This window comes from Astyanax mexicanus, chromosome 6 (genome assembly GCF_023375975.1).
Source record: "Astyanax mexicanus isolate ESR-SI-001 chromosome 6, AstMex3_surface, whole genome shotgun sequence".
Classification (NCBI taxonomy): domain Eukaryota; kingdom Metazoa; phylum Chordata; class Actinopteri; order Characiformes; family Acestrorhamphidae; genus Astyanax; species Astyanax mexicanus.
In genome coordinates, this window is record NC_064413.1 from 43,305,211 (window position 1) to 43,320,078 (window position 14,868).

General features: G+C 37.8%; 1 protein-coding gene across 1 annotated transcript in view; it reads left to right on the plus strand.

Moving 5' to 3' along the window:
• The window catches only part of tgfbr1b (transforming growth factor, beta receptor 1 b), an 88,938-nt gene that overhangs the window by 29,265 nt on the left and 44,805 nt on the right, over window positions 1–14,868 (plus strand). The window lies entirely within an intron of this gene.

Sequence of the window (14,868 nt, forward strand, 5' to 3'; positions counted from 1 at the left end):
GACACAAAACAAAGACTCCAATTTCCAGCATGCACTTACACCGGACTGGCCTAACCACGTGACGCTACAGTGTTCCTGCTCACCCAGCTTCTGATTGTTCACACCTGGTCTGTTTAGTATATGTACCCCTCAGTTTTCTTAGTTTTTCTTCGCTGATTATTGAATCTAGTTAGCTAGCTCTTCTACAACACATTTCCTTTGTTTTTGCCTTTGTGAGCTATTTTTGTATATTGACTACTTTTTTTTTTTTTTTTTTGCCTTGCCTTGCCTTGCCTTGCCCATTTTCCAACTGGATTTTCTGTGTATGACTTTTTTTTTTTTTTTTTTACCTTTCTCACTCTGGTATGCTGTTTATTTTTGACACATCGTTTGTAACAGTAGTGTGTTCTTGATTTTTTCTTTTTTTTGTGTGTGTTTTATCATATTGCTAAAAATACCTTGAAATATTGTGATATTATTATTATAGGGCCATATCGCCCATCCCTAGTTTTGGCCAGAAATTAGTTTTTAGATTGACTTCCATTTAATTTCCTTCTGCATTCAAGTTGCCATGATGGAAATAAGATGCGGTTGTTCCTGGCTTTAATGACGTAAGGGCGCAAGATTAGCTCATTAATGCTATTTTTCTAGCATTGAACTAAGTTATGTCCAGTAATATTGTTCTTTCTACATCATTTTTGAGAAATGGCTGAAATAACAAAAAAAGATGCAGAGCTTTCACATCTCATATTCGTGAAGTGTTAAAAGCTCAAAAATAAATATTTGGTGGAATACCCCTGGTTTTAAATTGCTGTATTGGCATGTTCTCCTCCACCAGTCTTACACACTGCTTTTGGATAACTTCAAGCAGTTCAGCTTGGTTTGATGGCTTGTGATCATCCATCTTCCTCTTGATTATATTCCAGAGGTTTTCAGTTTGGTAAAATCAAAGAAAGACATCATTTTCAAGTGGTCTCTTGTTTTTTTCCAGAACTGTATGTTTATTATAATAATATTTCATTTAGAAATTCTAGTATTTGCAGAAGCATGTTTAATGTGTGTGTGTGTGTATAGATGAGAACACTGGATATGATATCAGCATTGGCCCACAGTTCCTGTATCTGTATGTGTACTGGTTCAGATCTCTGTACAGTGGGAGCGTGTCGGGCCACGTGCTGCGACCGCAGCTTGTATCTCCACACTGTATGTCCTCTGGGGGGTTCTGTTGTTCTGCCTTCTGGCTTTCGGGGCTCGGAGGAAATCTTCTCCTCACATCGTTTGTTCGACATCTCTGTTAATTTCAGCCTGATTTGTTTCACCTGTCGGAGGAATGAGGGGAACACGCTGTACAAATCACCGCTGCTCACCTTCCTGCTCTCTCAGCTGCACCTTTCTCGCCTCTCTGTGTGTGTGTTTTTGTGTGTGTGTGTGTGTGTGTTCTCTTTCAGCATCTCCATCTAGGATTGTGAAAACACATACAATCACACACACACACAGATTACCCCTCGCTCTCTCACACAAACACACACAGACACACTCACACAAACGTGGCCTTTAACATGCAAGCACATCTGACACACAGCAGGGAGCCCAGTGAATAAAACGGGGAATTTTGAAGAAGAAGAGAGAGAGATAGAGAGAGAGAGGGATCCAGGCAGTGTGAGGGAGAGTGAGGAGTGGAGATGGGCAGTCGTCTGTGTTTGGCAGGCTGGTGGGTAGCGCTCAGTCAGCTGTGAACGAGTTCTTGCCCTGCAGGCGCTGGAGGGGAATTGCGTAACTGTATTCGGAGCACTCTTGAGTAAAGGCATTAGTGGAGGCCTCTGCTTCTCCTCTTTTCACACTGGCTGGCCAGGCTGGGGGATTTCTGTGTGAATGAAAGACTGTAGGTGGAGCATCACCTCCTCTACACATGCACGTCCTTCTGTCCTGCTGTCCTCCAGGACAAGGCAGGAAAATTGGCCCAGAAAATGTTTGAAATGTTTGACTGTGAATAAAACAGTAACTGCAGTTATTGTAAAACAGCAGTATTGTAAAATAAGCTGCGTTTTGGGCAAAACCCTGGTGATACAATACATCTCATGATAGAGGAAAAACGTAAAATACTAGGTAACACTATTATAACTTTCATTAATATAGTTTTAACTAATGATCAGTATATGTGAACAAAGCAGTAGTTCATCAGAATTTAAATATTAACAAATACTCACACATGACACTTATTTATCAGCATAGAATCATTCAGATTAAAAATGTCAGAAAATCATTAGCTCATCAGGATTTGAACATTAATAAATCGCTAGTAAATATGAATTTTAAACATTTTAAAAATGTTTATCAATTGCAGATCTTGTTACCAATGCGTTTATTTGTGTTTACAAATGTGATAGCAACTTTGTAGTTTCTTAAAATGTAAAGAATAACAGTTATTAATTATTAGTTAATGGTATATTAATGAAAGTTATTATAAAGTGTTAGCAAATACTGTGTATATATATATATATATATATATATATATATATATATATATATATATATATATATATATGTTATAAAAAAAGAGAATCGACTAAGTATTGCAAAATATAATGCTTCAATATATCAATATTTTTTACACCCCTACTGGACACTTATAAAAATGTATGTGTTAAGGTTTTGTTTTTTCTCCCCAGTCTTTCACTGCTGAAAAGACTGATATACAGCTCTGGAAAAAAGTAAGACCAAATAAAAATGATGAGTTTCTTAAATTTTGCCAAATTGAAAAGCTCTGGAATATAATCACGAGAAAGATGGATGATCACAAGTCATCAAACCAAACTGAACTGCTAGATTTTTTGCACCAGGAGTGGCGTAAAGTTATCCAAAAGCAGTGTGTAAGACTGGTGGAGGAGAACATGACAAGACGCATAAAAACTGTAATTAAAAACCAGGGTTATTTCACCAAATATTGATTTCTGATCTCTTAAAACTAAAAATAAGATTTCTCAGGAGATGCCTTTCATTTTATTGTTTGTGTACAATTTGTTTTAAGCTAAAATGTAAGGAATATAAATGTTACACTTGTTTTTTTTAAGTTATACCTGGGTGTCTAGCATCTCTGTAAGTTATAAATATGTAAATCGGCATCAGCAGATAGATACATGTAAAATATGGGAAATCCTCATCGGCCCAGAATCTCAACATTGGTGCATTTTTTTAAGAATCTGCCTTTATTAATGCATTTCGTATGTGTTATAAATATGTTACAAATAGTGTGCATTTTGGAAATGTCTTTAAATATCATGATACTATATATATTTTTTTTCATATTGCGCACCACTATACAGAAGCTTTCGTCTGCATTTACATGTATATTTAACATAAAACATACAGTACATTATCATACTTTTATCAATGGATTATAAGATTGTGTCATTCTGGTACCGTAGTCTTCACTGTTACAGTACAAATTGTTTTTGACAGGCACAAATATGTGACAGTGTACTGTTGTTTCAGACACTATAAAACCTTTAGAGCAGATCTGAAGATCTTTACAGTTGAGCTCTGCAGTGTTTGTTGGCTGTGGTTTATGCAGAGAGGAGCATTGGTGCTGTAGTGTGTGACTGTGCGAGAGAGAGAATTGTTGAAGGAATCTGAGGTATTTTCATTCAGCAGAGAAAGAAGTGGGAGGTTGAGGGACAGAGAATAGGGAAAGTTTTGTGTATTGTGGTTCTGATTCTTTTTGCTTTATTTCTTCTTGTTTGAAAGCTTTGCAGGGTTGTGTAGGTGTAACGTGGCTTTGTATCTGATAATCTGACACCTGTACAGCAGTGGTACGAGACTGATAGTGAAAATTTATTCCTTTTTCTACATAAGTATGAGCCCTTTCACACATGCATGAGAACCAGGGCTGTATATTGGAAAGAGAATTTAATTTTTTTTTTTCTGAATTTTTAACTGAAATCACCAGAAATCAATGATCTGTGTTATTTATAAAGCACTCTGATTAATGAAACTGAATGATATTGGGTAAATATAATCTGCTTCTGGTAGTAAGGGTCCTCACTCTAAATTAATTTTATTAATTGCCCTAAATTAAATTAATTAATAAGATACATTTTTTTTTTTATACTTGGCTCAGCTGCACTTTTTTCTCCTGTACCTCGCTCTGCCTCACTCCAACTTGCGCTGCCTCACTCCAGCTCCACCTTATTCTACCTCACTTTACCTTGCCCTACCTCGCTCTGCTTTACTTCACCTAACTCTACCTTACTCTGCCTCACTCCACCTCGCTCTGCCTCACTCCACCTCGCTCTGCCTCACTCCACCTCTACCTTATGCTATATCACTCTACCTTGCTCCACCTCACTCTACCTCCACCTCGCTCCATCTCATCCCACCTCGCTCTGCCTCACTGTACCTCGCTCTACTTTACTGCACCTCCACCTCATGCTACCTCACTCTACCTTGCTCTACGTCACTCTTCCCTGCTCTACGTCACTCTACCTCGCTCTGCCTCACTCCATCTAACTCTACCTTGCTCCAACTCACTCCACCTCGCTCTGCCTCACTCCACCACTACCTCATGCTACCTCACTCTGCCTTGCTCTACATCGCTCTACCTCACTCCACCTCGCTCTGCCTCACTGTACCTCGCTCTGCTTTACTCCACCTCCACCTCATGCTACCTCACTCTACCTTGCTCTACATCACTCCACCTCGCTCCATCTTACTCCACCTCGCTCTGCTTCACTCCACCTCCACCTCATTCTACATCACTCTACCTCACTCTGCCTCACTCCACCTCGCTCTACCTTGCTCCACCTCACTCCACCTCCACGTAGCTCCACCTCATCCCACCTCACTCCACCTCGCTCTACCTCACTCCACCTCACTCTGCCTCGATCCACCTGGAATTATTCTGAAAAGTTTCAGAATGTTTTTGTATTTTCCTTATATTAGTCGCATAAAATGGTCTTAGAATGACTTATATAATAAATAATATATAATGAATAATGAGGTTTACTGCAATTACATTATCGTCCGGAACAATAGTTATCGTGATATGTCTCATCTAACACGAAAAATCTCTGACAATGTACAATAATGTCTGGACCTGTTTCTCTGCGTATTTATACACAGACTTTATGTACAATAATGTAAAGAGTAATACGAGGCAAGGTTATAAAAAAGCAAAGCCTGAAGCTAAGGCTTTAATTTTACCTGCTGCTGCAATATTGAACCACAATGAGTTTCTATTTGATGGTGTGTGTTTAAACACTAATAAAGCAGTACAGAGTGTTTAGCTGAACAGCTCTGTAAAAAAAACAGTTTTTTTTTTATTCGTTTAGTGCATTCATAACTCTACAGAACGAAGGCCTCGTTTCTGTACGGTGTAAGTAAAGTCCTGTATTGCTGCAATCCTGCAGTCTTTTCTGTGCCAAACAGTGGCTTACAAAACTGTTTTTTTTTTGCGAAGTTTATTCAGAGCTAGCTGCAGTTAGTCCTTGACATTTTTCTGTTTGAATGGACATTGAGAGAACGGGCGGTGTGGACCGGGCTGAAAGCAGTCGATGTAGATGAGTTTGCTTTACTTACCAAAGCAGTTCTGCCCTGTTGAGCTTTCATCATTCTGCTTGTTGTGCGAGATGTGCTGAGATGTGTAGGTTAAATACAGGGATGAGTTCAAGTGCTGCAGGGGAATAATGATGCGGAGTGTTTACTTAAGCGGAGCTACTGAGTGTGATACGTTTGTGGTTGAATTGGGTGGTAGATTGCTGCTGTTTTATCAATTTCTTTTATATTTATAGATTTATTTTTTTATATTCTTTCTTGATTTAACATCCTTAAAATGCTATGAATATTTCCTGTATAATGGAGTCTATTGTGTGTCCAGGAGTTGCCTCAAAAGACAGAGTGATGATACAGAACGACTTGTAATAGTGGGTTGTTATATTAAAGCACAGACTAGTAAACTATTTATACTTTAATTAATATCATTTTTTCTCTTTTTAACCTTTAACTTCTTGTTGGCACAGTGATTAAATGCAATTGCAGTTTCTGATCGTGAAGCGTTACTTGAGACTTTTCTTGTGTGTGTGGTTAATCATTGGCTAACGTGCTCCTGGCAAGGCCACATGAATTACAGGAGTTGGAAATGAACAGAACATTTCCATTTGGGAAATTGTGTGAGTTTTAACATTCCACTGTACACAGTGACACGTCTGTACTAGGAATACGTCATAGAAGGCATTACCCTCCACAGTGGACAGCACAGTCCAATGTGTGATAATGATCATGAACGGTGGTGTTTGGCTACAAAATTCCATTCAGACAAAAAAGTAACTCTGGCAGAAATCACATTTACAGTCAATTTAAAGGGATAGTTCGGTATTTTTGACATGAGTCTGTATGGCATCATCATAACCAGTGTCGTGCATCCACACTGACTTACCCCCCACAGCGTCCTGTGAGCTCGTTTGCGTTGCTAGTCTGAACACAGCTGCTAAGCACTGCCAAAACACAGAACAAGTTGACGTGTGCGCAGCTCGCTGTCAGAATGACGCGCACTGATACGAAATGAGAGAAAGTAGGACCCAAGTGATTTACGAGGCGTGACTTTTGCAGGGTTAGTTTTTTGTGATGTAAATAAATCACTCTTTTGAACACGTACTGCTTTGGGAAGAAAAAGGAGTTATTTTCCTGACCCCAGCAAACATGCTGGACTACTTTCGCTTTGACCTAAACTGGACAAGAACTCGGCTCACAGGACGCTGTGGGGGGTAAGTCAGTGTGGATGCACGACACTGGTTATGATGATGCCATACAGACTCATGTCAAAAATACCGAACTATCCCTTTAAGAGACCCTACATGCATATACTCTACAGCTCAGTCGCTTTCTTTCTTTCTTTCTTTCTTTAGCTTCTATGAGAAGCTTTTCATGGGACACAATACAAGTTCCTGTCTCATGACTTTTGGCATGCCAGTTTATATCTGCTCAAAGTTTGTTTTTTGTTTTTTAATAAGGAGAATTAATTACAAAGGAATAAATTCTTCCTTTCCCTGCAGTGACACATTATCTTGTATGGAAGGTTTAACACCTGATAAAGTTAAATAAAGTTAAATAGCAAATTTGATTGCATTTAAAGCCATAAGAACATTGGTGATGTTGGGTACTGATGTTGGATGATAAGTTCATGACCTGAGATGCCACTAAATCTAGCCTGGGCTCAGTTTGGTATTGAATAAAGGAGTTTCCACAAACTCTGGGAGATACTGTAGTGTGATTTTTTTTTTTTTTTTTTTTTTTATTATTAGGTGAGTCATTCTTAGAGATCGTTACGTACTTCTGGCCTATATGATCAAGGTACGGGTTAATCTGTCAGAATCCTTGAGGTTTTTGTTCTCATCACAAATCCCAGTATCACAGTTGTCTTTGTCACACAAAAGCTTAAAGAAAAAAAATCCATAACTTTTAAAGGTAGTTATTATATAGTTTTATCTAGTTTTTCTAGTTTTAGCTTTTCAGGTCCAATGAATACCAATAATCTGAAATGCTACAAAAGTCAGCAATAACTTCCAGAGCTTTTATAAAAAAAAAAAACTAAAAACTAAGAAAAAAAGTGAATAATTGCTTTTTGGAAAACAATTAATTGGTTAACATCTTACTGCTGACCTGTAGCAATGGAAATTAACTAAACTTTGGAGATGTAGGCAAATTACATGATTTACAAAGCCTTTGTTTGTAGTAAAGCAGTTTGGAACCGATTGTTTTACTGCTGTTACTCTCTACTGCAGCATTTACACACTTACACACAACACATTCGCATGGCATTTATCCTAATAACTATAATAAAAAGACACAGAAACGCAGACTTTCAAACTCTGTAACTGTTAAAAAAAGAGTCTTTTCTTTAGAGAAATTACAGATGAAGCCAGAGACTCTGGAAAAAACTGGAGGAACTGGAACAAACTGGTACAGGATAAGGTCTGGCTGACCCACATGGCAATTCCAGTGTTTCCAAGAAAATTCCAAGAAAAGCACCCCCTCTCGGAAGCGTGCATACGTCTTCTTGGCTTTAACTATTTTTAGAAAATGAAAATACCCAAGACTCCTAAGAAATAATGAAAAATAGTCATGTCATCTGCAGCCTCTCCCATAAATTCTTGAATTCGGCAACACAGTAGTGCCAAAATCTGCACCCCCGCTATGAAAAGCACCCCCTCTCAACAAGGCGTACGCAACGTCTTTTTGATAAAAAGCGCTTTTTAATTTTGCTTAGAAATACATTCGGAGAGGGGGTGCTTTTCCTGGCGGCGATGCTGAATTCGGCATAACACCGACATTAAACAACTTTTAACGTTGGTCTAAGTCTGAGTTTCAGCAGTGAAGAGAAGAATTAGAGGTCTGACAGGTCAAAATGCAGTAATAATATCATTACTAAGATGAGAAAGCAGCATTGCTACTGGACCCCAAAAAATAGGGGTGTTCTTAAACATTTTACTGGTAGTGTATATAGTTCCAACCATTTTGTAGCATTTTCTGTCTTTCATCCATTCATTGGAAAACACATACATAAATGTGAATAGCATCTGTCAGATTCAGATTATTATGTTGCGAAGTAAAAACTAGAAGTAAAACTAGAGACACATTTTTATGACTGTGACGGACTGTTTTGAATGTTTTGCTGCTCGTTCGCAATGAACCACAAATAGTTCTCATCCTTTTTCTACTATTTCAGTTAGCATTCATCTCGTTTATTCACTTTGTGAATGGAAAAAAACATTTTTTTTCTTATTCACTTTAAAAAACCTGTTTTTCTTCACTGGTTGAAGTTCTTCTTTTATTTGCTTTTCTGCTATAGGCCTGGCCTGGACCAGTTACTACGCTGTCTGTGCTCAATTAACGCTGTTTCCTCTCGCTGTGAGCTCTGGGGTGTTTCTGTTTGTCTCAACTCTTGCATGGGACTTGTTCCATCTCTTGAGTCATGTCTGACACGACTGGATCCCACGGCTGCGCTGTGACTGCAGTTAGTTCCTGGCGCGGCCGTTTACTAGCTCTTCTTCATTCCTCCATTCAGACCAGCACTGCAGTGTTACTATCACTCGCCCCCAGTTCCCATAAATCAGAAACAGGCCTCAGGACTGCGACAGATTTTACTAGAAGTGGTAAAATACAGGACGTATCGCATGTTTCAATACAAGCCTCTCAATTCAGTAAGCACAGGCATTGAACAGGACAGACTGGAGGAAGTAAAACACTCATTTTAGTGCTGATTAATTGCAGTAAAATGTAAGCAAGCCCACAGTGAGGGCAGACATTGCTGTGGTCCCTCCTGTAAATTAACTACAGAAGAGTGTGGAAAACATGAATCTTTATAAGTGTCTTTAAGCAGATGGGCTACTTTTTAATATTGTATAATATTGTTCTTTCATAATGTTCGGTGCTCCAACATCAGGGCTCCTGGCTAACACATCATCACATAGTGCAATATATAATACAGTATTAAATAGCACATGGGAGGAGATAAAAGCAGAAAAAAATATTGCTTGTTGCTTGTAAAACCAGTTATGGCATAAGGGTAGTATAAAAAATAAACAACTGAAAGCTGTAGTATGTTCAAAAATAAGTATTTTGATTATTCAGCAGCAGTTTTCAGTTCGGAACGGCATATAAAAAAAGCTTTGGGATGTTTTGGGGATGTTTGTAAAAAAAAATGTTAATCTGGAGCCTTGTCTAAAATACACAAAAAAATGGAAACATTAACATGCTAAAATGAAACAAATTTCTGGAATTTTGGGACATCGCAAATGTAGTTGCTTATGACAGCCATCCTTAACCCAGAGAGACCCGAAGAGCGAAATTTGTCTCATTCTCTCCTCATCGATCACATTTACTGCAGAATTAGCCAAGTCAATAGTGTGTTTTCTGATGTAACAAAACTGTCAGTTTTAGTGTTCTCCTCCAAGCGTGTTGAGATGTCCACTGGCATTCCATTATCAACAGTTCAGTAAGATGTTACAGTAATCTTCACCCCTCCAAGTGCTTTTAGCATTGTGGGATGGGAATTGTATTGCAAATGAACTTAATACTTGTTGCTATAGGACTTATATATTCAATTAGTGAATCAATGTAATAAGAAGCACCATATCGGTTTTATTTTATTTCTTCTTGGGTTTTTTTTTTCTAGTTTAATTAATTATTATTTAATTTAATTATTTTTATCTTTTGAAAACATTAGGTGCCATTTACATTTGCTAGCATTTTATCGTAAATGGACCAATAGAAATGGTCAAAAATTACTTAAAATTAAGTTGCATTATATTATTGTACAAATTATTGTGTCAGTTTTTGGACACTGATACATAAAAAAATGAGTTTTTTACAGATTGTATAAAAAAAGGCAGTGTTTTCTTGTGTAGAGCTATGACACTACAACACAGTAGCTTGGTTTATCGCCTGCTTAAATGCTTCTGTAGGCAAACCAAAACATTTTTGTAGATGTTTCTGTATGCAGCTTTTTTTTTAAAGATATGTTTATTGTATGTTTTTATATTTGTTAGAGTCAGTATGCCTCTAGTTTAATACTAGAGATCTGTCATGATAGTAGAAATTTGCTGGTGTTATCATGTTTTCTGAATTTAGGTGTTAATTGGTGTTTGTACTTGAAGTTTCGGTTCTTCTGACATCCCTATTCAGTACGTAGGGATGTCATGATAATTACATTATTGATTTATTGAACAATATATGGAAATGACTTTAGTAAAACTTGCTGACCTCAATATTAGCCATTGGCCATTGTGTATAACTCATTGATATTTTTGAAAGGGTCATGAAAAACCTGGAAAAGTCGTGGAATTTGAAAAAAGCAATTTCCAGGCTCAAAATAGATTTCCTTTGTCAATAACGAAAATACAAAAAAAAAAATTGTAGACCAAATTTCCATTACTTTTTCAAAACTTTCTGGGTATTTTTATTTTTCCAAAAGAAAAATAAAAATACCCAGAAAGTTTTGAAAAAGTAATGGAAATTTGGTCTACAATTTTTTTTTTTGTATTTTCGTTATTGACAAAGGAAATCTATTTTGAGCTAAAAAAAAAATACATCAGCTCAGAGTTGATTCAGTAATTTAGCCCTACACAATGGATCTCTCAAGATCTGATACGCATTTTATTATTAAAAATTGTGTGTCAACATTGCACTGATGTTTAAAACGTATAGTCATAAAAAAGTTGTCTTAAAGGCATGGAAAAGTCATGGAAAAGTCATGGTAAAGTCATGGTAAAATCATAAACATTTATTTGTTAAAAAGTGTGTGAACCCTGTAAATAAAATTTTATCAGTTGCATAAAATGGTCTTAAAATTAAAATAATATCATGTATCGTCATTATTTCTGGGTCAGTTCAATTACTTATTGGGACAGACCTATCAGTACTGTATGTAACCCTATTCTATATTACCCTCTGAGAGTTGTGGACTTGTTATAGCACTATAACAGCCTGTTCATTGTTTTCCAAGACTGATTCTTCCTCTACCTTGAGACTTCAAACATATTCTCACCTCCCTGGGATGCTCTTAAAGCACCTGGGTGAGTCAGAGAGAGAGAACGAGATCTAGTTGCCTGGAAATCGGGCTAATCAGGTGCTAATGTGCTTCTATACAGTTACCTGAGTCGGTTTTTACCAGCTCGTATGTGAGACTGGTGGAACGAACCTGTGAATAAACACCGGTTCTCTCCAGACGGATTCACCAACCGTGTCTGTGGAGTTGTGGAGTCTGGAGGGCTTTTATTTCCTCTTTTTTCGTCTGTATTGCGTGAGTCATTTTGCTAGAGCCATTCTGAATCACTGCCACATTTTAGATGGGCTGTGGAAAGTCTCTTCTCAGACTTGTTGCGCTCCGTCTGACACACGTCTGCCGTTAAAATCAGACCAGACGCTGTGTCCCAATGCCTCATTTTTCCTTTCAAGCTTTCTTCCCATGCTGTTGGTTATGAACTCTTCTGAGGAAATCGTCCTTCCCGTATTCTCCTTTAGGGGAAGTAATATTGCAAGCTCTGTATTTACTGTGGATTTGGAAGCCTGTCTAGACCTTCAAATATGCCACGCCAACTTTATTGTTGCCTGTGGTTTTGAGCATGCACTTAGCCCACCCCCTCCTACATTCCTTTGTCGCTGGCCTTGCCCTGCTCTCTCTTTCGCTCTCTCTCTCGCTCTCGCTCTCGTGCTCTATCTCTCTCAGTCAAGCTATTCTCTGCTTGGCCTCTCTTGCTCTGGCTTTCTTGTCGCTCTCTTTTTGTTGCTCTTGTAACAAAACCACTGAAGTTATTTCTTTACAGAAGAAAGAAGAAAAAAAACTGCCCTTAAACTCGTAGTTCATGTAACAGGATTTTGTGCCATTCTGTTCCATTTCTATCGGTCCATTCGTCAGGCTAATGCATAAAAAGATACAAAACAAAAAGTTCTAACATTATGACATGACAGCAACATTAATCATTTTTGTTTTGCTCTTCTTCTGTCCTTTAAGGCTATGTACCCTTTTATCTTTCTCTTGTCCTTTACCTGCACTTGACCATCTCTTGTCCATTCGCATGTTTGATTTGTCCCCCTTAGGGACTACATTTACTGCTGGCCAACTTCGGTTTGTTTCTCACAATGATGAAGCTTATTACTGTTGTTGTGCCTTTCAGACTGATATATGTCACCTGAATTATCGCTCTGATCTGATTGGCTGCCCTGTATTGTGTATGGTCTTTATCATAGGCTGTGATCAAACTGGTTTACGAGAAATGGCCCTCTGCTCTGTTTTTGATCAGATAAGATTTGCTTATGTTATAGTAACTACAGAGAAATCAGTAACTTTGCAGCCATGCTGTTGGATTTCCCCGCCTCTCTCACTCTGGATATGATGAGGTTATTGTTTATCATGTTGCGAGAGATGCATCTGATCAAATCTGAATCAAACACCTCTTAATGTGGTTTGGATCTGATTTACAAAAATCAGGTTTCATGTGCTGTGCTGGGAGATTTTTTTCACAAAAAAACTTTCGATTTTCGATAACAATCGATTATTTCCCCCCCTACTAAAAATTACAGATGGCAGAGAAATAGTTTAAAACTAGGTTTACCTTTTTTTTAAAAATGGTGCAGTGTATCAATGATTCAAAACATTGTTTACTAGCTCATGCGTTCATATCACGCACTGACCTTGTGTACAGATTTTAAATTAAAAAGATAAAATGCCTGTATGTAAAATCGTGATTACTACATAAACAAATCACATTAAAACTGTAATTGTAAACTGAATTAATTGTAAAAATTATTTTTTTGCTGTTCACACTATCAAAAATCAATCGGGATATTCTCTAGATCTAGATCTAGAAATCCTCTGTTTAGATTAAATTCAAAAGAGTGGGGCTTGAAGAGACAAACATATATACATAGACATAAGTATGTAAATTCAACTGATCTCGAAAAAGCAGTGAATTGAGTGTGAGCCATCATTTCAGCTCAGTTTAAATTGTAAAGCCTTTTTTATTTAGCTGTTATTACCATTTAAAACCATTCATAATACATTTTATTTACTTTGCATTTAGCTTTGTTAATTAAGACTATTGCTAATACATAAGTAAATGCCTGTTATGTGAAATTCAATACTTTGTAAGCTGCAGACATACATGTGTTTGGCCATGTGTTCAAAAAGACAACATTTATTACATTTATTGCTATATTATGTGCAAGGCTTTATACCCCTTTTAGCCCATGCCTGGCATTAGGTGTGGTACCAATAGTTTCATGCTAATCTGCTCCTTAGAGTTTTATTCTATTGACAGTACTTATCATTTTTTTGTACAGATCTTCTACAGGAACTAGACAAGCTGTGGGTATGTGTGTTTATGCGTATTCACACATCTTTCTCAGCCGTGGGTGCAACTTGATGCCTCAACAGCAGAATGCCTTCATTAGAAAGGGTGTGGCTTAAACCTATATTTGGAGCTATATAGTGTAGATAAGATAATGGAGGGCATTGTTTGAGCTTCTCCAGACAGATGGAAACAGGGGAACAGTTCTGGCTGGACTAACCTGTCTGCCTCGTGTTTAAACACCGTCCTGTCCTCCTGCCTCTGTGGTTAACTCGTCTCGGAGGCAGACAGAGGCACAGGCTGTGGTTAGCCAGAATAATAACAAGTTCGCCAGGTGCAGGTTTTGACGTATCTCAAGCGTTCGCTGCGTCGCTGTTGTTCTCAGTCTGCTGAAAGGCTTCCCACATGCCTTTTAACCAGATACTGTTAACTTCACGTACACACTTACTGTCAGTGGAGGAACAGACAAAACACATTATCAGTATGAAAGGCTTTGTGTATATGAAGCAGTTATGGTTGTTATTGCTGTTGGGTATTTAAGGCGTTACCTGTTCAGAGAATGGCTCGCTGGAGCCCCGAAAACAGGCCTGCTGAAGATTCCCCCTGAGCGAGCCAATGACCTCCATTAAAACATTAGAGAGAAGCAATTTGAAAAAGACAGAGTTTTTGTTTGTATAATGCATAGCCTTAAGTCATTACTGTATTGACTTGGGATATTACTGAATATTGGCATAATTAAAAAAAAATGCTGTTATTAAAAAAGTACTGTTCTTCCATTCTCCTTCACGGGCTACACGGCTTTAGAGCCTGAGACTGGTACAAACTGGTATTGTGGCACCGCCAAACTCTTAAGAGCGGAAACACTAATGGCAGGCTGTTTACACTGGGACATTAGATTAGCATGAAACAGCAGTTTGCCTCTGAATGGCTGGTAATTGCGAAATGTGTTTATTATAAACAATAACTAAATTAAATAATGCAAACCTAGAGCAAACACATTAGCTCCATTGTGCACAGTGTGCTGTTCGTGGCCGTCAATTTTAATCAG